Below are 24993 nucleotides of genomic sequence, written 5' to 3'. Positions count from 1 at the left end.
CAGTGGGCTCTCGGTGTTTGATCGTGCGGGGCCATGGAATAAGATGTATGGAAGAGAGGAAGTTGCGGAGCACAGGTGCTAGAAGATTCCAGGACTGCTTATGACTGCCCTATAGAGAGAATCTTTCACTGCCTTCACACCTGGATTTTGGAGTAAGGCTATTGAGATTCACCACCTGCTTCTGCCCCTAATTCACCACCACAAAGGAAACACCTCGAATGTTGGCTGTTACTGCCCTTAACACAAGGGATTTGGAGAAATGCAACATTTTTCTTGCTATGGCATGGTGCTAATGGAGCCACAGTTGGTGTAGTCACTGCAATCAAATGAACATAAACTCAAAAATGTGCCTTTATTCTGGGGCCAAGGAATTAATTAGGTGTGCGTTGGAGAGGGATTAAGATACAAGATGCCAGCTAACATGCAAGATCTCCAGTTAAATTTGAATTTTAGATAGACAATGAATAATATTTTAATATAAGTGTGTCTCATGAAATATTTGTAACATACTTATACGAAAAAATTATTCATTGTTTATTTGAAATTCAAATTTAACTGGGCATCCTGTACTTATATGTGCTAAATCTTGCAATCCTAAGAGTTTTGCTTTGTCTCTGGCTATTCCTGGCCTTATATTAGCCTCTTTCTCCCCGCTGCCTGCTTAAATGTGAAATCAGAAGTCATAAAAGACTTGACACAATGACAAGAATTTTAATGGCCTAAGGCATTAATTCATCCTTGACAGGAGACATATCCAGTCTATTTAGGTTCAGTGATTTGAAATGGCACATTTTTCATATTTCCCACCCCCACTCCATCCCCACCAAGAATCAGGACGGATTGGGAAGGAATTTATTCCATTCTTAGGGAGTTTGAGGGAAAACGTCTCCTTGTGAAGAGGGTGAGGATTTAAGGCCTAAAGGTAGATGTTGGAGGCCCTTTGGGCGGGAGTTAATTCCACTTTCCTTGCACTCTGCTGCTATTTTCTTTAACAGTCATGAGCATACAGGTGTAGCTAGCAATGCAGAGGAGAGACATGTCCCAAATCTGGATGATTAAGACATGTTTTTCTCATTTCCACCCTGTAATTTGAGATGTTCTTGATTTTAATTTTTTGCTCATCATCAACTAGCAGTGGCACCAAACATTTTAATGTTTAAAATCTCTGCCCCCTACCTCCCGGGCTCTCTCTCAAGCCATTTACGGTGTCTAGATATGCACTTGATCCCAAAACAGAGCCCTGCAGTGAATCTTTACACACAAGTGAAAATTTCCTTTTGTAGTACAAATTACCCATCTTCCCCATTTTATGAATTTTGTAAATGTTTAGGCTTTTGTATATTGATTTTTAAAAAAGCGGATGTTGGGCTTCCCTGGTGGCGCAGTGGTTAAGAATCTGCCCACCAGTGCAGGGGACAGAGGTTCGATCCCTGGTCCGGGAAGATCCCACATGCTGCGAAGCAACTAAGTCCGTGCGCCACAACTACTGAGCCTGCGCTGTAGAGCCCGAGAGCCACAACTACTGAGCCCGTGTGCCTAGAGCCCGTGCTCCGCAACAAGAGAAGCCACGACAATGAGAAGCCCGCGCACCACAATGAAGACCCAACACAGCCCAAAATAAAAACAAATAAATAGATAAATTTATAAAAAAAAAAAAATCGGATGTTTGTGTATGCCACTGGCTGTCTAGATCTCTGTTCCTCTCTTTCTTCCTCCCCATCGTCCTCATCCTCATCCTATTCATCGTTTTTGTGTTAAACTCACAATTAAGCATTACCACTTAGAGCAGTGATCTTCAAACCTGGCTACATTTTCGTGTTGCAGGGGTAATTAAAAAACCTATGGATGCTCAGAGCACAGCCCCAGAGACTCTGACTTAAATGGTCTGAGATACGATACTGCCGAGTGATTCTAGCTGCAGCCAGGTTGGAGGACCACCAGCCTAGAGGTAAAAAATAGCCTGAACTGAGGGGTCTGGATTCCCATCCTACCTATGATGTGTCCTCTGGCAAGTTACCACCTTCCTGAGGCTCAGTTTCCTCATCCATAAGATGGGGGTGATAGCAGCCGAGTTGAGTAGTTGTGATAAGAGACCATGTGGCCCACAAAGTCTAAAATATTTGCTCTGAACCTTTACAGAGAAAGTTTGCCTTAACTTAACAACATAACTTAAGCCTGTACCATAAACCTCATTTATGTCCTCATGGAGTTCCCAGGCTAGTGGGGGGAGACACTTTAAATACCTCCCATGTATTCCAGTAAAGGCACAGTGTGGTATCATGGAGACAGTCTGGGATTGGCTTCTTTCCTCAAATCCTCCCCAAACCATACATTTGACCTTAAGTAACCTGCTTTTTTTTTTTTCTTCCCTCTGAGCCTCAGTTTCTTCATTTCTAATGTAGAAGGGTGGGGCTAGATGATCTCTAAGGGCTCTTTCAGCTCTAGTATTTTCTGATTCCATCCCTGGCATCCTGTATTGCTCTTAAAGCACAGATCTACCAATTCTATGGGAACTGGTCCAAGAGATCTTTTAAACTGGGCATGGGGAAGTACCAGGCTTTCTCGCCTCCACACTACAGATGTTTTAGAGCAAATCAATACCATTCTGGGGAATTCCCTAGCGGTCCACTGGTTGGGGCTCCATGCTTTCACTGACGAGGGCCCAGGTTCAGTCCCTGGTCGGGGAACTAAGATCCCACATGCCATGAGGCTGGGCCAAAAAATAAAATAAAATAAAATAAGCAGAAGAGATTTGTTTATGGTGGCTCTTAAGGGTGAAAGGAGAAACTTCTTTAAAAGAAAAACAAAAATACCAGTCTGCATCATAGCCACTCTTCTTTCTCCAGAGGTTCAGAGAAAGGTTTAGAAATTCCTCTGTGGCAGGATGAATCGTGGCTCCCAAAGATATCCAGGTCCTAATCCTTGGAACCTATGAATGTTTACCTTATACAGCAAAAAAAAACCTCTGAAAATGCGATTAAATTAAGAATCTTGAAATAGGGATCATCCTGAATTATTAGGCATGCCCTTAATGCAACCATTATGTCCTTATAGGAGGGAAGCAGAAGGCAGGGGGAGATTTGACTGCACAGAAGGCAATAGGACAACCTCAGCTGAGAGAGTTTTAAAGATGCTAGACTGCTGGCTTTGAAGATGGAGGAAGGGGCCGGGAGCCAAGGAATGCAAAGAATGCAGCTCTAGAAGTTGGAAAAGGCAACTGAAAGGAACCTCCACTCTGTAGTATCCCTGGAGAGAGCACAGCCCTGTTGATGTTTTAATTTCCAAACTGCTTTTGGGCTTCCCACCTAGAGAACTCTAAGAGGATGAATGTGTGTTGTTTCAAACCACCACATTTGTGTTAATTGTTGTGACAGCAGCCGTAGGAAAGTAATACATCCTCCTTATATCAATAAGTCACCCATGGATCCCAAGGAGAATCCACAGTGTGCCTGTAAAATAAGTCTCATACCAGAGGGAAAATTAGTAAAGGGTTTTATTTTGGTCAGCCTTGTGGAAACACTGGAATGGAATAGAGGCAGAGGAAAAAAATGAAGGGAGAGTTGAATGGGCTGAGAGAGAGCTTGGGGCCCTCCCCAGCTTTTCATCTCCATCCATCACTGTGCTAGGCCAAATTCTAAGCTAGCCTCCACAATCTCTACCTCCTGGCATCACACCGTGGTGGGACCTGGGATTTGCTTCTAACCAATAGAATATGGCAGAGGTGACATTGTCTCTATCTTAGACTAGAGAGAGAGAGAGAGAGACTCTCCCTTTGGCCTTGCAAAACCAAACAGCCCCGTTGTGAACTGTCTGGGAACTGGCACCGGTCTCTAGGATTTGAGAGCAGCCCCTATAGCCAGTAAGAAACCAAGACCCTTAGTCATTCAGCAACATGAAAATGCATTTGCCAACAACCAAAATGAGCTTGGAAGCAGGTCCTTCCCCAGTCAACATTCAAGATGAGAACACATCCTCCTCCTCCTCCGGCCCCCCACACCCTGATTGCAGCCTTGTGAGACCCGTAGGAAAAGACCCAGTTAAGCTGTGCCTGAATGTCTGACCCACAGAAACAGTGAGATGATCAATGTATATCTTTTTAGTTGCTAAGTTCGTGGTATTTTGTTACCCAGCAATAGAAAATAAATGTAATCACTACCAATCAATTCATTCTAGACTAGATGGAGTAAATGACTATTGGAGAGGTGTGGTTTGCAAGACCTCAAGTCTTTCAAAGACCTCAAGTCTTTCACTTTCACAAAGATTTCCTCTCTCTGTGAGTACCCACCATGCCTATCCTTGTGACTCTGAAAAATTGAAGATATCAAAGATGTATTTAAAATAAAAAATATGACCAAGGAGGTGCAGAACATGGAATGATCATTAGTTTTACACTTAGGTTAGTTCAAGTATTTGATAAATTCAATAGTTGGTAGTGTAGAGAATAGTACACAGGATAAATAAGTTTTGATTAAGGCAGGAGAGAGGACCAGGAGCCATCCAGCATAAGAATAACGTTTAACATTTATGGAAAATTCACTATGTGTCAGATGTTATATTGAATACATATGTATCTTATTTAATCATCACATCAATTCTATGGGGTAGGTACTTTGACTGTCTCCAGTATACAGATAAACAGTGGCACAGAGAATTTGTTTAACTTGCTCAAGGTCACACAGCTAATTAGTGGTGATGTCCAGGAGGGACCAGGCATTGGGATCCTTGAATAGGCAGGGGGTTGAAGAGTGACTGTGGGTATGCAGAAAATGGGAAGGGGTCTTGAGGAAGGAGGAAGCTTCTCCAAAGAGAAGTAGAATCCCAGGCAGCTCCATCTGAAGGTAAACTGAGAGACTATTTATGATACAGATGACAACTAGGTTTATTGGTAAGGGATGCCTGAAGGACTTGCTTGAGAATGACTCTGAGACCATATCCAGTTTCAGTGGGAAGGAGTGATCTGATTATTATTATTGTTATTATTCATTGATGTGGTTAAGTTAAGCAATGTGGTTTTTAAAAAATCCCATGAGTTAATAAGAATTTAATAATAGGCTTATAATTGTTGCCAATGTGCCTGTGATGGGGAGAAATCTTCTGACACTGGCAGAACATTGGAATCCAGTGACCTGAAAAGACAAAAGTGGCAGCTTGCCAATGTTTGCCTGAGGCCTTGCCAAAGCGAGGGCTACCTCTGGCTGGAGAGGGGATGAAGGCACATAGCAGAGTGACTAAGAGTGATGGCTCTTGACTCAGATAGCTTTCTTGCATCCTGACGCAGTCACATAGCAGCTGTGTTACCATGGGCAAGTTATTACACTTGCTGTGTGCCTCAGTTTCCTCATCTATAAAATGGAGTTATAGAAAGTATGTTCCTAGTAGGATTGTTGTGAAAATACAATGAGTTGATCCACGTCACATGCTTAGAACACTGACAGTATACATTCAATAGATATTATCAGTACTATTATTATATTGATTACGGACAGCTTTTTATTTTTATTTTTTTGCCACATTCCTGGTGGAACAAACTGATTTTTCATGTTATTATGCCTAGATGTTCCAGGTACTTTGCTTGATAACAATGATCTCATTTCCTCCCATAATTTATCATCATTCCTGTTTTCTATGTGAGAATCTTGGAGGTCATCAAGATGAAGCAGCAGTTACTGGTAGAGCCAGCATTCCAACCAGAATGCTGAGACCCTTTCTATTCTTTTAAGCTGCTCTCCTGAGAAGAGGTCATTAGCCCTAGGGTAAGAGATTGGTATCACCTCAAGGTGGAGAACATTCCTTTCTGCCCCAGCCCGTTCTGGCCTCCAGGTGCAGAGCTCTGCTCTTAGGTGTGGGAGGGAAAATGCTCCTTCTGCTGACCTCCTACTTCCTTAGGGCCCCAAGTCTGTAATCTTCATCCCTAATGAGCCACAGGCCTCCCCAGCGTGTTCTGAAGGGACCTCACCTGGTAGAAGGATTGGAGACATTCCAAGGCTTTTGGCAGAAGAGATCTTGGGTACTTTAACTTTCTGTCTTAGAAGCACAGTTCCCACTGAGTTTAGGGGCAGGTGACCCCACTGTGGGTGAAGATGTTTCCTGGGAGGCTGCTCCCCCTTTCTTGCCCCAGCTGTGTGGTTTTAGGAGCTGAACTGGAGACACAGTCTTCTCTCTGAGACAGCTGCTCCTGTAATTTCAAGGGCATGGTTAGCCTTCCTCGTCAGATACTTTGTGATTCAGGAAAAACCACAGAGACACAGGGAGTAGAAAGGACATTTAACAAACCCATCTCCAGGAACACTGGGAATAGATCTTTGGGAAAATAGGGGACAAAGGAAAATGAAGCAAATTGTTGAGGGGGAACAAAAATCCCAAATAAAGGGAGAAGAAAAATTGTGCCTTGCTAAAAAGACCCAAAGTAAACGACATGCATTAGGAACAAGACAACCATGAAGGGTAAACTGGAGGAGAGAGACCAGGAGTGGGGAAGGCAGCAAAGGATGCTGTGTCCTGGAATAAGATGGATGATGGGAGTGAAGTGAAGGTGGCTGAACGGGAAATATGACAAACTCTGCAGTGCCAGCGAGAGAGATTCGAGTAACGAGAACCTCAGATAAGACAAACACAAGAAGTAAAACCCATTTTAGAGTAAGGCTGACGGGTCGAATGGAACCGACAGCCAATGAGGGCATGGCTGGAGGATGTGAAGCATGAAGGAGACAAATCCAAAGAGAAAGAGCATCTCTCGGCCGCTATGGCTGTCAAATGGCTTTGACAAGGGAGGCGAAGAGGGACAATGAGGGGGCTGATCTGACGGACAAATCCCCCAGCCCCGAGTCACAGAGCATTAGAGGGATTTGCTTTGTGGGCCATGACCATCTCCGCTCTGGGATGCACATGAGGGCATACTCAGAACTGATAACATGGGTTCCTTTTCTGCTTGGGATTAGCTCTACGGTGGAAAAGGCTAGAAAGCAGCTGTAAACTCTCAGAAGTCAATGCTGTATTTCCAAACTTACAGTCCTGAAGTGGCAAGGGGCTGGTGGGGATCTCTGTTCTGACATCGAAGCCTACGGCACTTTTCCTCCAAGGGCTGTCCCTTCGGCTTTAAGTCATTGGTTGTTTGTTTGTTTGTTTTGAGTTTTTCCCATGCCCTCGCTGAATACAGTAAGTCCCCTACATATGAACAAGTTCCATTCCAAGAGTGCATTTGTAAGTCCAATTTGTTCGTAAGGCCAACAAAGTTAGCTTAGGTACCCAACTAACACAATCGGCTATATGGTACTGCACTGTATAGGTTTATAATACTTTTCACACAAATAATATGTAAAAAACAAACAAACACAAAAAATAAAGAAAACATTTTTAATCTTACAGTACAGTACCTTGAAAAGTACAGTAGTACCAGCTACACCACCGCTGCTTTAACACTTGCTTCCGGACATCCTGGCCTTGAAATAAAGACACTGTACTACTGTACTCTATACAGTACTGCACAGTAAAGTACACAAAAGCACAACCACTTGTAGAGGATGCACGCACGTGACAATGTACGCCAGACACATGAACTAACTTACGTGATTGGACATACAGACACACGTTTGCATCTTGGAAAGTGCCCAACTTCAAGGTTCATATGTAGGGGACTTACTGTGTAGGTTGATGGATAGGTATGAAATCTTGGCTATTAGTACACTGGGTTAGAATCTTAGCTCCACCACTTACTGGCTTCAGTTTTTTCAAATAGGATGGAGATGATCATAGGCTGGCTGTGGGGACCAAATGAAATCAGCTGAGTAATGTTTTCAGCATTGTGGCAAGGCCGAGCTAGAGTCTGGGATGTGGAACAAGGCACAGTTCAGCTCCATGTGGTCTCTAGGCTGTGAAGTGAGGCAGGCATTAGCATATTCCTTCATAAAGTATGAGAAATACAACCGCGGAGTTGTACTCAAGACCTAGAGATGGCCTGGAGGAGCGTAGTGCTTCACTCTTTCAAAGTGTGATTGAGGTCATGGAGGAGTTTTTCACTTGTAACTCAGGTTTTTCTGGTTTTTAACTTGTTACCTGGGGTTTCCTCATAGGGGAAGGACATTTCAGGCTCAGGGAACATTATGAGAAAAGGCATGGAGTGGAGACCCAGAATGGCAGGTTCGGGAACCCAGACATTGTTCTGTTTCTAAAAGTGCATTTCACAGTAGGTTCATGGGTATAAAGGAATGAGAAGGCTCCGTGTTTAAAAGAATTTTAGAAATTTTTAGCTAAACAAAAAAGCTGGTTTCTTTACTGGAAGACTTATGAGTCTTAAATCTGCTTATCTAGATAATGAATCTCTAGGAGGGACATGTAGGATGCAGTATCTTCCAAACTTATTTAAGGACAGAAACTTTTTAGAAGAGGATCTTGCAAATCTAGTATTCTCCTCCTTCCCCCCAACCCCCACACATACACAAGTAACAAGTACATTGTAAAAAAGAACATTTTGTGAAATGCTGATCTCAAGAATGAGGAATAGAACTGAGATGACTGTGGATGGATCATTTACTTACTTGAAAATCTTGTTACAATAACAATAGAAATCTAAGACAAAAAGCAGTGCCATGTTTGTTTTTTTTAAAGTTATTTTATTGAAGTATAGTTGATTTACAATGTTGTGTTAATTTCTACTGTATGGAGGTTCCTCAAAAAACTAAAAGTAGAGTTCACATAGGATCCTCCAATCCTGCTCCTGGGCATATACCCGGAGAAAGATCTAATTTGAAAAGATACATGCACCCCAATGTTCATAGCAGCTCTATTTACAATAGCCAAGACATGGAAGCAACCTGAAGGTCTATGGACAGATGAATGGATAAGGAAGATGTGGTACATATACACACTGGAATATTACTCAGCCATAAAAAAGGATGTAATAATGCCATTTGCAGCAACAAGGATGGACCTAGAGATGATCATACTAAGTGAAGTAAGTCAGAAAGAGAAAGACATATCATATGATGTCACTTATATGTGGAGTCTAAAATATGGCACAAATGAACTTATCTGCGTCGCCACCTTTGGTAATATTAAGCATATTCAGTTGCCCCTATCCAATTAGGGTAGGTAAACAGCCCTGGACTCCACTGCCTTCTGGGGTGGATGTGGCAGGGCACAGAAGAGAAGTCAACTGCAGTCTTCAAAAGTCTTGTTTTCAAAAGTCTAACCCTCACAGAATTTAGAGATATTGTGGAGGAGGTTCAAAGCAGGGAGAAGGAGAGTCATAGGTGTAAGGAAAATGTCTTAGCCATGCAAGGGGAGAGTGGGGTTCCCCCTACCTCCTGACTAGAGAATTGCTTGGATGTCGGTGGGAAGAAACCAGGTCTATTTCCTTGCAATGTAACTGGGAGCCATCAAGACCCCAGACAAGTATGCCTGGCTGGCATCTCAGTAGAGGGGATGTATGAGTTACCTGCATAACAAAATTCCCCAAACACAGTGGCTTCAAACAGCAAACACTGAGCATAATGTGTGAGTATAAGAGGAGTGCTCAGATCAGAGAAAAAGGAACATCAGAGCAAATGTATATAGATTGAGTGAGATATGATGGTTACTACGTTTTGTACTTTATGGGTCCCGTAAACATCTGTTTGAATGAATGAAAGAACAAATGAATAATTGGAGGTTTGATGCAAAAGCAGAAGACAAACAGCTTGGAAAGCTTATTAAAAAACCAACAAAACATTTATTATATCCCAGTTTCTATAGGTCAGGAATTTGAGTATGGTTTAGCAGGTTTCTTTGGCTCAGGTTCTCTGACAAGACTGCAATCAAGGTGTTGGCTGGGGCTGGGGTCACCTCAGGGCTCCAGTGGGAGAAGATCCAGTTCCAAGATCACTCCTGTGGCTGTTGGCAGGATTGAGTTTCTTGCATGCTGCTGGACTGAGGGCTTCAGTTCTTCCCTGGCTGTTGGCCGGAAGCCACCTCATCTCCTTGCTGGATGGGCCCTTGCATAGGGCATCTCACAACATGGCAGCTACAGCTTTATCAGAGTTCATCAGAAGAGCCAGAGAGAGGGCTAACAAGACAGAAGTCACAGTATTTTGTAATGGGATCTTGGAAGTGACATCCTATCACTTTGGCCACATTCTATTCGTTAGAGCAAGTCACTAGGTCCAGTATACACTCAAGGGGAGGGGATTGTACAAGGGCATGAGTACCAGGAGATGGGGGTCTAGGAGGTGGGGACTTTTGGGGGCCACGGCAGAAGCTGCCTACCACAAAGGACTACAAACAACCAGTCTTACAAGAGCTCTATATAAGCCTGCCTTGGAGGCAGCAGAGAACAGAAGCGAACTGAGAGTAAAACAATAGGGGTATCACCTGTAGTCTGTGTGGATAGTTGGCCAGTCACAGAGGAGGTGTACCTTCTATCTTGACACTATATCAGATCCTAGAATCATGATACAGGTACAAGGGCATTATGGGAAAAGTCCCAAGAACGGTTGTGCTGAAGGGGAGACACATTTACAATTTTAATAGGTACTGGCAAATTGCTGTCCAAAAAAGGATGTACCAATTTTCATGTACAGAATTCACAGTCCCTCCTTATTTTCTTTCTTTTTCCTGGAAACATGTTCTGCGGCTAACTGCTGGGTACAGTGAAGTAGAAGTGATAATAGCAAATGATCATGTTCTGTCCAAGTCAATGAAAGATGAATCATAGACATTACTGTACAGCAAAAGAATAGTTTTGGAATTAGATTTAGTGAAGCTCAAGGAGGGAGAGTGACTTGTTAAGCAGTAAATGAAAGTCAGGTTGGGAAATGTTGAAGAAGAGAAGGGAACGAAATTGACTAGAGAAAGGACTTTGAGTCCAATATGGAGAATAATTCCAACTCCGAAGCCCAAGCTCATCCAAACATTAGCCTAAGCATTCATTTGTTCATCCATCCAATGACTATTTGGTTCACTTTCTACATGGTACGTGTCATACAAGACACTGAGGGTATAACAATGGGCTAGGCTAGGGGTCAGAAAACTATGGCCGGTGGCCAAATCTTGTACATCTCATAAATAAACTTTATCAGAACACAGCCACACTCATTAATCTACAAATTATCTATGACTGTTTTCACAGTATGACAGTAGGGTTGAGTAGTTGTAACAGAGACTCTATGGTCCACAAAGCCTAAAGTATTTACTATTTGTCTTTTACAGAAAAAGTTTGCCAACCCCTAGGTAAGACAGTCATGGTTCCTATTCTAATGGGGCTTACCATCTAGCAGGAAAGATGGACAGTCATCCAATAATTTCCTAGATGTATAGTTATAAACTGTGAGTAGTGTTCTGGAAAATACGTGATGCAGTGACAGAATATGTAGCACGGGACACTTTTGATAGGGTGATCAGGGGATATTCCCGAGGACATGGATTTTTTTAGGGATTCGATGGATGAGAAGGAGGTAGCCTGCAAAGAACTGGGGGAGAGATTTCTGAACAGAGGGAAGAGGATGGGCCAAGAATCCTTGTAGGGGGACTTCCATGGTGGTACAGTGGTTAAGACTCCGTGCTCCCAATGCAGGGGGCCCAGGTTCGATCCCTGCTGAGGGAACTAGATCCCACATGCATGCCACAACTAAGAGTTCGCATGCCACAAGCGAGGAGCCCACCTGCTGCAACTAAGGAGTCCAAGTGTCACAACTAAGGAGGTCGTGAGCTGCAACTAAGAAGACGGCAAACCACAACTAAGGAGCCCGCCTGCCGCAACTAAGATCTGGCGCAACAAAATAAATAAATATTAAAAAAATAAAAAAGAATCTCTGTAGGGAAAGAGCTTGTCTCTCCCAGCAGTGAAGAGGCAGCAGCATAGCTGGACCGTGGAGAGTAAGACAAGAGTCAATTGGGATCAGATCTTCAAGGACCCCCAGGCCGTGGTCAGAGATCTGGATTTTGTTTAAAGTACAATGTGAAGACTGAAAATTTTTATGATCAATTTTATGAATCTTAAAGACCACTCTGTCCTGTTTAATTAGCTGATTTGAAGAGAGCGGAGACTGGAGAAATATTTAGTACCCAGGCCCTGTCTCTTCTCTGCCTTGACCTAACAGTTCAGGATGTGCGGACAGAAGCAGAAGGGTTTATTCACCGATGGGTGAGGCATGTCAGGTTGGCCATAGAGGAGAGAAGCCCACAGAAGCTGCCAGAGAAGTGAAGCAGTGCAGCCAGGCTCTGGTGCCGATTTTGACAATGTGACCCAAGTCACATTGCTTGGGTCTGAACCACAATGCTGTCCCAGGAAATACTCATCACAGGATTTTTGCAGTGAAGAAAGCAGCTGATGCTTTTTAAAACTACTCAATACTAAGGCTGTAATTTTTATCACATATAAATGAACTAAGAGTCACAGACAACTCATAATCTCCATGTCAAACCCTCTTCCTCCAACTCTTGACTATCACTTCCATTGTGGCCACTTCTCACAGGTGATGAAGACGTCCATTGCTTGGCTTTGCACTAGTTGCTAACAGTGTTCAGACTTGAAAAAAAAGACAGCTGAACAAAACAACTCCGTAAATGCCTGCTTGACATTGAGCAAGGAATTAATTCACCTTTTCCAGATTCTACCTTATCTTAATGTCTTTCTAATCTCCTAGAAGAAACATAACAATTTAGTCATGAGTTTGGAAACGCTAACCAACATCTTCCCTGAGTAGATAGCTGTGTAATCGAATAAGCTTTCAAGGTGTCTCCTAGTTTTATTAAAAAGCTAGTATTAAAACCACTTAAAATGATGTTGCTTTTTATCATCCCACTAAACAATGAGAAAACCAAGGGGCAAGCTGCTTAGGACAAGGTGTTATTGGTGAATAATGCAGTCATAGCTGATGTCCTCAAGGTGTATAATTATAAAAATTAAGCCTTATATGCCCAAATGCAAACTTTTTTTCTCCCATGGGTTATCATGTTTGATAAAAAATATATAATAACATATAAAAATGTGGAAATTTTCCTCTCAGTTATTATTATTATTTTTTAATTAATTAATTTATTTTATTTATGTCTGTGTTGGGTCTTTGTTTCTGTGCGAGGGCTTTCTCTAGTTGTGGCAAGCGGGGTCCACTCTTCGTTGCAGTGTGCGGGCCTCTCACTATCGCGGCCTCTCTTGTTGTGGAGCACAGGCTCCAGACGCGCAGGCTCAGTAATTGTGGCTCACGGGCCTAGTTGCTCCGCGGCATGTGGGATCTTCCCAGACCAGGGCTCGAACCCGTGTCCCCTGCATTGGCAGGCAGATTCTCAACCACTGTGCTACCAAGGAAGCCCCCTCTCAGTTATTTTATAATCAAGAATGATATAAATTAACAGTTTTATTATAGTTAATGACTTATAAGACAATATCATTATCATTAGAGAAAGAAAAGACAAGTAAAATGGCCAAGTCATTAGTGAACATTTTTTCATTCATCCGTGGGTTAGAGATCTGGTTGTATCCTTGAGGGGATGAAAAGGAAGATGTGGGATTACTGGAACCTAGGAGCTCAGAGGAGGGGCTGCAGAGCTGGTATTGGGAGCGTTTAAAGAAGCTGGAGATTGGAGCCAACCACTGCTGCTGGAATGATACTGATAGAAGTAAAACAAAGAGACACTCTCTTATCCCTTCCTCCTCTAGAATCTTCCATCGGCAGATCCTAACAGGAAGCCAGTCCCTCAAAGGAATATGTGAAATTTGGTGTGCAGAATTCCAATTAGGATCACGTACAAGTGTAGAAGGGTGGACAAAGAGCTGAGAGGCAATGGATAAATAACTGGCACAATAGTATCCTTTTGTGTGAATAAGACATCTTGGATCAGTAGGAGCCCCTTCAGGCTGGGCTAGTCTCTGTCCTCTTGACTTAACCCCATTAAATTCTGGTAGCTTTCTTTCTGGCATAAAGTATTCCAGGCTCATCTTGTATGTTGTATGCCCCAGATCTCAAGTCAGCTATTTCTGCAGAAAAACCTAGATTCCTTTTAGCAGGGAATGGTATTTAGAGACCAAAATCTGGGCATTGTGGGCATTCATCTAAACCCCTCATTTTAAGTAGGTATTTGGCTACCATCCATATTGCCTAAGTTTATAATTGTAACCTACCACCAGTTCAGGAGTCTTGATGGGGTGGGTTATCTTTGTCTTTGCTGTCAGTCCCTTGTGGAAAGAGATGATTCCGGGCTATTTTAAATTTCCCTCATCATTGTGCTTGTGTTCATGCTTAGTCTTCAAGCTTCTGGTTTTTAAACCGTAAGGCGTATTCCAAGCTGACAATATAATTTCTAAGTTACTATTCTGTAAAAAGGTACAGGAAGAGTGACACTAAAATCAATCAGACAACAAATAAGTTTTGGTATATTTGCGTTACCAGTTGCTCACTATTGTGGGAAAGAGAAGTCAGTTGAGGAGATCAAACATTAAGCAAATTTGTGGCAAGAACCTGAATTGTGAAAGAGCTGTGGATTTTCTATATAATTAAATAGTGGAAAACCTGGTGCATATAGTGAAAACCTCATTAAAAATCTAGGTGTGCAGGGATCCTCAGACTCACTCAGGGAAATCTTGCTCGAGCTCATCAACTCCTTTGCATCACCACCAGCCATGTTGAAACCCAGTGATATTATCATAATCTTTACTTCCCCTGTTGACTTTAATGCATCTTTAGACTATACCCTAATAACTGGAAGCACATAATTATCCAGTTGCTTCCCTGCACGTAAAAGTGATATGCTTCATAAGTTTAAATGTGAAAAACGCCATGAGATTGGTCAACCTGGAAAAATGATATTTTGATAACTGTGCTTGGATATGCCTATGATAAAAACTTGTAAGAGCTCAAAAATTACACACTTCCCATATCTTTGAGTAAAGTGAATGCTTCAGGAAGATGCACCATATTTATTTGTGGTTTTGGGAAGCCTCCAAGCCTTACTATTTTGAGAGATATTAGAGGATAGAGATTCATCCTGGATCTAAAGAGAAAGGAACACTCACAAGGATCTTGGTGAAGAAATGAAGTATTTTATTTATGACTAAGGCCCACCAAGTTCCAAGGCATGGAGTTCCCTGGAAAAAGCAGACTGGAGAACACAGAGTGGATCTGATGTCTTTTGCTACCTTCCCCGATATCTAGGTCTTGAACCATCTGCTGATAGCATTGGGAAGCAAGTAGATTTTGAATATTCTCACCCAGTCAACTCAATGGAGGGTCACTATCTGATTTAACATCTCAAGGTTTTCACAAGAGGGGGCCAGAGAGGACTGGTGTTGACTGCTAGGAAGCAGAGAGGAATCCTGGCTTTCTTTACCTCCAAGATCTATTGAGCAAGAGAGTGGGTGGAGCCCCTTTCCTTGCTTTTGAGGCAAACTGAGTCTGCCCACTGGAAGGCAAGTCCTCAGGAATCTCACCAATCAGATTAGTTACTCTCACCCTATAGGGAGAAGCAAGGGAAGGGCCGAGTTAGAGGTCAAAACCATCTCTTTGGGGGCCAAGAGGATGGACATCTTGGTAGACACTCTTTCTTTGGAAATCTGAGGACAGAGGAATAAGGAATCTTCCCTCTTGAGGAGCAGGGATCATGAATTCAAATGCCTTCAGGGGTGGGAGGGAAGGTGTTATGAATAAGTGAAGGGGACCAGGTAGGAATGAGGAACCTGGAGACACATACCCTGTCCAAAGTTCACAGTGCCTGTTCAGGTCCAGCGAATGCTGGCATAGGGAATATGGGTTTGGAGTTGCTGGACCATCTAAATTTTCAAGAGAAGCCAAGAATGGGGCTTTTCAATAAAATTTTCCAGTTTAGAAATTTTGACAAGTCATTCAACTTTTTAAAAGATGCTTTGCAGGCCAAACAGAACATATCGATGTGCTGGACTCAGCCCAGGAGTCACCGGTATATGTCATCTGGTTTGCACCACCATCAGCTGAGACAATGAAACATCATTATTATTATTTTTTTTTAATTTTATTTTTATTTATTTATTTATGGCTGTGCTGGGTCTTCGTTTCTGTGCGAGGGCTTTCTCTAGTTGCGGCAAGCGGGGGTCACGCCTTCATCGCGGTGCGCGGGCCTCTCACTATCGCGGCCTCTCTTGTTGCGGAGCACAGGCTCCAGACGCGCAGGCTCAGTAATTGTGGCTCACGGGCCTAGTTGCTCCGCGGCATGTGGGATCTTCCCAGACCAGGGCTCGAACCCGTGTCCTCTGCATTGGCAGTCAGATTCTCAACCACTGTGCCACCAGGGAAGCCCCATTATTTTTTTTAACCTCTGGTTAGGCTGGTGAAATGAGCCATACCACCAAGGATTAGAATAAGAAAAAGGAAAATCCTGAACATATTGTATTATCAATATTTGTATTTCCTGGGCTCTCTTCCATCTCCATGCCCCACCTCTGACTCAAGACAGACAGTCTTGGCCTCTTTCTCTTGCTCTGCTGCTTCCCTCAGCAGCTTCTTCAATTGTAGGTCACGTGGTTCTGGCCCCACAGCATCAATACTCTGACTCTGGCTGAAGTTTGCTGTCATTCTGATTAGCAAATGGAGGGAGCTGGAACTGCTGTCCTTGACAGATGAGACATGGAGCCCCGTATTCAGACCGGAAAGGCCAAGCCTTCATCCTGTGTCAGTAAAAATATCACTCTGCGTTCTGCAAGGCTGGAGCCAAGTGCACAGGACAGCTTAGGACAGAGCCCATCTTCAGTGTGTCCGTGCCTCTGTGTAGCTGGTGATGGCCTTGAAATGCAATTAACAAGCTCCTCCTTAAGTCCACCTGACTCAGCTCGCTTTCCAGGCAGAGAAACTTCAGACATTCATTCATCATTCAACAAACCTTTCTTGTGTTCCTGATATTAGCTGGGGACTGTTAAGGCTCTGGGCATTCAGCGTTAAGCAAAATAAACTTGGTCCCTGCCTTTATGGAGCTGACATCCTAGTCAGGGAAGACAGGTAAGCAAACATAAATAAAAGGTGATTCAGCTGGTGATGATGCCATGAAGAAACTAAAACAAGGTGATGTAGCGACTGAGAGTAGGGTCTCCTTTGATTGGTGTGGCTGAGGGGTCCTCTTTATGGAGATGACATTTGAATTGATACCTGAATCATATGACTACTTTTTAAGTGTCCATGTATTATTATTATTATTTTACTGGATCCTTAGTCCTAGAGTTAATGGGGAAACAAGATTATTAAAGTTAAATACGATTAAGGTCTAGAAATGGCATACATCAAAGCATTAACAATGGTTACCTCCTAATGGTGGGTTTCACAAATTCATTTAACTTAAGAAGCATTTACTGAGTGCCAATATGGCCCAGGTACTGTCCGAAGTGCTGGAAATGAAGTCATGAACAAAATAGACAATATCATATGGTTAAAATGTACAGAGTACTGAGGAAAATGGTGTGCTGTGGTAAAGGATAAAAAAGGGAAGCACTTAATTTGTAATGGTGGGTCAGGTCAACTTAAATTGAGACTGAGAAATGAGAAGGATTCAGTCATGTGAAGAATATTGAGGGTGGGGATTTGGAGGAGTATCCCAGTTAATGAGGCCGGCATGTGCAGAGGCCCTGGGGCAGGACAGAATTTGTTATATTTGAGGAACTGAAAGAAATGTGTTAGGATGGAGCAAAGGGGTCAAGAAATAAAATTGGAGAGATTTTGAGGATCTAGATTAGGCAAGTCCTGGATTCATAGAGAGGAGTTTGGACTTTATATGAATAGCAGTGGGAAACACTTGTGGGGTTTTAAGTTGGAGAGTGATGTGACTTGATGTACATTTTTAAAGAGATCACCCTTGGTTGTTCAGTGGAGAATAGATTGTTAGGGACAGAGTGGAAGCAGGAAGACCTATTAGGAAGTTGTTGCATTTATCCTGGTGAGAGATGATTGTAGCTTGGAAGAGGGAATCAGAACAGTTGTTTATGGTCCTATAAGTTGATCCTTGCACAACTCTAGGGGGTACCTTTTACCTACACAATAATGTAAGCAGTGCTTTCTGGAGTTAAGCACTGGGGTCATCCCAAGTCTGGGGCAGTACTAGCAGCAGAGAGAGATAGAGAGAGGGGTTGGATTTAGGATGTACTGATAATTAGATTGGGTGGAGGGAAAGGAGGGAGAGGACAGTTAAGGATGATTCTTAGGGTTCTGAGTTGGATAACTTTGGGGATGTTGATGGCATTTTCTTAAACGGGGGAAGACCGGATATGAAAAAATTTGAGAGAGAAATAGCAAGATACTTTTCTTAGATTTAAGTGTGAGATGTTGGGAGACATTCAAGGGAAGATGTCAAGTACATAGTTGGATATGCAGGTCTGGAATTCAGAGTGGAGGTCTAGGCCAGGTACCAGACTTTGGAGTCGTCAGGAAAAAGGTGGCATTTAAAGCAGTGGGTGTAGGGACTTCCCTGGTGGTGCAGTGGTTAAGAATCCGCCTGCCAGTGCAGGGGACACGGGTTTGATCCCTGGTCTGGGAAGATCCCACATGCCGTGGAGCAATTAAGCCTGTGTGCCACAACTACCGAGCCTGTGCTCTAGAGCACACGAGCCACAACTACTGAAGCCGTGAGCCTAGAGCCCGTGCTCCACAACAAGAGAAGCCACCGCAATGAGAAGCCCATGCACCACAACAAAGAGTAGCCCCCGCTCGCCACAACTAGAGAAAGCCCGTGCGCAGCAACGAAGACCCAACTCAGCCATAAATAAATTTTAAAAATTAAAATAAATAAATAAAGCAATGGGTGTAGAGAGAGAAAAGATGAGGTCCCAAGGGGAAGAAGAAGAGGAAGAAGAAGGAGAAGGAGGAGAAGGAAACGGAGAGGAGAAGGAGAAGGAGAAGAAGAAGAAGAGTTGGCTAAGAAGATGGAGGGGGAACCGCCATGAACTAGGAAGAAATCAGAAAAGTGCAGCATCTTGAAAGGAGCATGACTTTTGCCCTAAGGCGTTGTTTTTAATTAAAAAGATAAATGCAAATTCATGCATTTTTTTTCTCTAACAATGCAATTGCATGTACATTATTTTTCTATGAGTTGCAAGGGTTGAGCTGATTTTGCTCCACAAGGTGAGCAGTGGTGGGTGTTAGTGCGATGTGATACAGGAGTACCTGGTAACTGACACTTGTGGATGCAGGAAAATTAGGATGGCTAAGACAGAGCATTGCTCAGCACCCAGTTCTACAAGGGTTAATTTGTAACGCACTGCAGTTGCCCACCTATAGTGCAACCTGAGAGGAATTCAGGATGAAAAACAGGATAGGACACTCTGTGCTTTGGATAAACAGGTGCTTAGGTAGTTAGATACATCCCTCGGGAAGAATTTCGGTGACTCCCAATTCTTGCATCTTCCTGTACATAAGAAAGCACTAAAATCATTAACCTGAGCTCTCTGTTCTTTGGGATTAGCAGTAATCTTTTACCAAGATGTATGCTTGACTGCATGTATTCCCTAGCCAAAAATCATATAGAAGCTGGCTTCTCCTCTACCTCTTTGGAGCAGTTTCCTCAGAGCTACCTGAGTGGCATCTCCTGGGCTATAGTCCTCAGTAAGACCCCGAATAAAACTTACACCCACAGTTCTTATGTTGTGTGTTTTTCTTTAAGTTGACGCACTCTAATTTCACTCCCAAGTAAGATCAGTAGAGCTGAAGTCTGCCTGTTGTCGGGCAGTGGTTCTCACAGGGGTAATTTTGTCCTTTGAGGATATCTGGCAATGTCTGGAGACATTTTCATTTGTTACACCCGGGTGCTGGTTGTGGTGAGGGTGCTACTGGCACCTCGTGGGTGGAGGCCAGGGACTCTGCTAAACATCCCACAATGCACAGGACAGCCCCACAACAAACACTTGTCCAGCCCCAAATGTCAATAGTGCTGAGGTGGAGCAATCCTGTGGTAGTGAGGGAGGTGCTTGTAGAGATTCCATCATTTCTTCCTGAAAGACCACCTTGAGGGAAGAGAGAAATCTGCCAAGCCAAAGTTTTATCTGTCTCCATTTTCTAGGAACATCTATGCCCAGACACAGGGACTTGATTAAGATGATTTCTTGACTGATGTTTCACGCTTAGGCACATCTCCAGGATGTCAGAGATATAATTCATAGAATAGTTTCTGTGGCTTGGATATGTACTTTTTTTTTCTGGAGAGGGAAATGGAGAGGGAGAGGGAAAAGGAGGGAAAGAGAGAGAGAGAGAGAGTTTGTTTTTATAAAGACAAGAGCACCAAAGCTGCATTTTGTTTGTTATTCAGGAGTCCTCAAAGTGTTATCCTCGCTCAAAAATGGCATTTATCTTCTATTCTTTTGGGAATTGATTGAATTCTTCCTTTACTTATGTAAAAAAGGGCTTAGCACCTGAAAGTGACCAAACTAATCTTGGTCTCACATATGGATTCAAAGTCAATGTGGCATTTCTATATTGCCCAAGATTTTGCCTCAATGGGAAGTGTGTCTGTGGGTGGAAGGTGAAGGGCAGTTGGAGAAGAGACAGAATTATGTAGAACTCAGAATTTTAGATCCTTAAGGAACTTTAGAAATCATCTAATCTAACCTCTGTACAACCAGAGATTTTAAACTTTAAGAGAATCACAATTAGCCTCATCTTCTCTCTCTTTGACTTTGGAAGAGTGCAAGAGATTGCATGAAAAACTTGAACAGTGTTATAAAGAAAACTGGCCTGTACTTTCCAGGTCTGGATAGTTGTTTACTGTGGAGGGAGGAGGAGGAGGAAGAATGTGTGATGTAAAAGAGGCTCCAGAGCAGACGATTAAAGACTATGTTAGCATCTAGATTCATGTAAGCATTGAGGTAAGGATCCTGAAGCTGAATCCAGCCTCTGTACCCTGACACTGAATTAAAATGTCAGAGGCAGAGTTTTGGGTGAAGTAGAAAAGAATAGCTTTATTGGTTTGCCAGGCAAAGGGGGACACAGTGGGCTCGTGCCTCTCAAAATTGTGTGTCCCAACCTGGAGGGGGTAGTGAGGAGTTTTATAGTAATGGTTCAAAGAGGGCGTGATCATCTCGTAGACATTCTTCTGATTGGTTGGTGGTGAGGTGATTGACCAGCATCATCAACCTGGTTGCAATCAGTCTGGGGTCTACATGCATACTGTGTACTTCTCCCACCTGGCGGGGGTTTCAGTACCTGCCAAACAGCTCAAAGATATTGTTATGTATATCCCTTGAGGGGAACCAGGACCCTGCCCCAAGGCTGCACTATTCTCTCTTCCTTCCTTTTCTTTCTTTCTTTATTCCTTCTTTCCTTCCTTCCCTCCTTTCTTTCTTTCTGGCTGTGTTGGGTCTTCGTTGCTGTGCGAGGGCTTTCTCTAGTTGCGACGAGCAGGGGCTACTTTTTTGTTGCGGTGTGTGGGCTTCTCTTTGCGGTGGTTAGTCTTGTTGCGGAGCATGGGCTCTAGGCACACGGGCTTCAGTAGTTGCAGCACGTGGGCTCAGTAGTTGTGGTGCACGGGCTTAGTTGCTCCACGGTGTGTGGGATCTTCCTGGACCAAGGATCGAACCCGTGGCAGGAGGATTCTTAACCACTGCGCCACCAGAGAAGTCCCTGCACTGTTGTTTCTTTTGACTGTTCCTCCCTTGTCTCCATATCGCCTCCCTTCCCTGATTAGCAGCTGTTTGAACCTGCCCTTTGGAACTCAGGAGAGGTCATGGAGCCTTAATGAAGACTATTTCCTACAAACAAGAAATGGGAGACACAGAAAAGCTTTTCTACCCAGGAGCCCCACAGGGTCCTGCTCGGTTTCTGTCCACTGGGGAATTTTGTTCATCACAGAATTGTTCCTTTAACAGTGCCTGTCCGTAATAGGGGCTTGGTAAGTATCTGTTGAATGAGGGACTCAAGGGAGTCAGTGCAAAGGCAAACTTGATCTATTTATGAGGGTGGCAGTCTCATTGAGGAAGGTAACATTGACTTTCCTATTTTCCTGATAAGATGATTCAGAGAAATAGATGGTTAAGAGGGATAGTAGTAGTAAATATCAGATAATATTTATATTCGGCTTCAAGGAACAGAATACCGAAAAACTAGTAGCTTAAATAAGGAAAAAGTGTATTTTCCTCATGTAATGAAAAGTTTGGAGATGGTTAGGAAGTCCAGCGCTGGTGTGGTGACCCAGAGATGCTATTAGGGGCCTGGGCTCCTTCTGTTTTTTGTTCCTCACCAGCCATTCTTTGCATTTATGTTTGTCAGAATGGACACAAGATGGCTGTTCTATGTCCCTGCATGTTCTATGTCTTCCTTCCAGCCAGGAAGAAAAGGGAAGGGCAAGAGTGGTTGAGTCTATTCCATTTTTATCAGGGAAACAGTGGCTTTTCTAGAAGCCCCACCCACTAGACTTCTACTTCCATCTCATTGGCCAGAACTAGTTCACATGCTAATTCCTAACTGCAAGGGAGTCTGGGAAAGATGTTTGTCAGCCAACCTGGACAAAATGTGAATTCTGTTTGTAAAGAAGAGGTTTTGTTAGTAAAGAGGAGCTTGGCACAGAATTCCAAGCCCTAATTCCACAATTAAAGGGAATGGATTTGCCAGGTCCTTTCTAGTGAATTCGAGTTGGTGTGGAAACCCCGTTCTCATCTGAATGACCTGACTTGCAACCCGCTGAAGAGCAGCGTGGAGCTTCAGTGAAACAGTGTCTGTTCATCACCACCTGGGAACTGTGTTTTGGTGTCTGCTGAAGGTCACGTGGTGTGCCAGTAAGTCCCCAGGAGTCTGAGAGATGGCATTGCCAAGTGAGACAAAATCAAATACAGCTGAGGCTGTGGCTGCTTTTATTCGCTGTGAACCTAGTACTTAACTGCAGACGTCACATTTGGCCAAAGGAAGATAAACCTGAGTGTCATGCTGAGCCCAGTGGAGCCATTCCAGACCTGGCTGAATTTCTCCAAGTTCTAGAATGCAGCCGACCAAGTGTGAGAAATGGTGTGCACACACAAAGCTCTCTGTAAATGGTAACTGTGGTTATTATCATTTAATGGGTAATATTGACCCAGTGAGAAATCTGATGCATTGTAGGATGGAGTTACATTAGAGTAACTAAGAAAGATATAAAATCTGCATGGTGAGGAGGTTGGCTAACATATAATTATAATTTTGTGTGCAAGTGGAGAGAGTGGAAGGAAAGAGCTGAGGTTGGAGAGGATTTAGGATTCTTCTAAATGTGAACAGAAACCATTGGGGTGAGGAGAACAGGGGGAGTGACCAGATTTCTGTTTTGGAGAGATCTCTCTGTAGAACTGAGACTAGATGGAGGGAGGAATTGTGGAAGTAGGAGACGGAGGTTATGTCAGTACTGCCGGTGAGAAACCATGGTGGCTTGGACCACAGTGCTTGTGGCCGAAGTGGTGAAGAGTGGTCGGATTTTGGATGAGTATTTTTTGTTTGTTTGTTTTTGGCTGTGCCACGCAGCTTGTGGGATCTTAGTTCCCTGACCAGGGATCGAACCTGGGGCCCCTGAAGTGGAAGTGTGGAATCCTAACCACTGGACCACCAGGGAGTTCCCTCGGATGTATATTTTGAAGGTAGAACAGACAGGACTAACAGATGTATTTTATGTGAGACTCGAGAGAAAGAGAGTAGGCAAAGATGTCTCTTGAACAGCTGGAATGATGGAGTTGCCATTTCCTGAGTGGGAGACAACTGCAGGAGGGACAGGTTTGGGTGCAAGTGATGGGATGAGTAGTTTTTGGCCAAGTTTGAGAGGCTTATTAGACACCCAAGTAGGGACTTAACTAGGTAACTGGAAATTTGAGTCGAAGGTCAGGATTGAAGTTAGGTCTGGAGAATTGCATTTTAAAGTCCTTATTGTATAGGTGGGATTTAAAGCCATGGTGCTAGATTGGCTTATGGAGGGAATTTGTGTAAACAGAGAAGAGAAGAGATTCAAGAACAGGATCCTGGGATAATGAGAAGGAGCAGCCCGCGAGGAAAGGGGAAACCAGACGTGGTGTCTAGGAATCAAAGTGGAGAAAAAGCCCAGTAAAGGTCGAAAGGGGGAGTGCGGTGAGCATGATCGCTGCGTTGGCATTGTGGGGTCCCCGGGGACGTTGACAAGACCAGTTCCAGTTGCGTGCAGGAGATGACAGCCTGGTTGAAGAATAGAGTTGCATGACTTCTCCAAGGTTCTGTGAGAAGACTCATGACACGATTTGCTTGCTGTGTAAAGGAGTCTGAATTTCATCATGAGGGCAATAACGTTTTAGCAAGAAGAGTGACATGGTCAGATTTGCCTTATAGAAAGATCACCCTGGCTCTTCTATGGGGGAGGGGAGGTGAACTTGACAACAGCGGGTGGATGATGGTGGCCAGGCCAGTGGCAGTGGAGTTGGAGACTAAACCTGATTTGAAAGAAATTTAGGAGATGGAATCCATACCACTTGAGGATGGATGGGAGGTGGGAGGTGGGGGATGGGAGGTGGGAGGTGGGAGGTGGGAGAAAGGGAGTGGGTTCAAATCCTGGCTCTGCCACTTGAGCTCACTTGAGCAAGTCTCTTAATATCTCTGTGCCTCAGTTTCCTCATCTGTAAAATGAGGCTAACAATAGTATGTACTTCATAAGGCTGTTCTAGGATTAAATGAATTGATGTGTATCAAACGTTTAGCATAGAGCCTGATATATGGTAGCTATTGAGAACCATCAGTAGAACCTTTGGACATTTTAAATGTGCTTAACCCCTTACTAGGCATCCTTTTCTTGGGGACTGGTTCCTTCTTCTTCAGCAATAAGATATGACATCCCTTCTGAGGAAGGCAGAAATAACCATTTGTAAGAATCCACGGCTCAGATGACTCTCATTTTTGCCAAGAAAATGACATGATTCATATTTACTACTAGGTGCCATAGAAGCTATACATTATTATTTTATATCATTAGTGAGACTCAAATATCAAGAAACACTCTGGCTAAAAGGATTCTCTCAAATAGGTGGGTATGATTGGCTGTCCTTGTGACTGACATGCAGTGATAGGTTTAATGGGACAGCAATTTTACACGCAGGTTGATTTG

Source organism: Balaenoptera ricei, chromosome 15, assembly GCF_028023285.1.
Source record: "Balaenoptera ricei isolate mBalRic1 chromosome 15, mBalRic1.hap2, whole genome shotgun sequence".
In the NCBI taxonomy this organism is placed as follows: domain Eukaryota; kingdom Metazoa; phylum Chordata; class Mammalia; order Artiodactyla; family Balaenopteridae; genus Balaenoptera; species Balaenoptera ricei.
The sequence above is the reverse complement of the archived record's forward strand: the minus strand, read 5'-3'. Positions refer to the sequence as shown.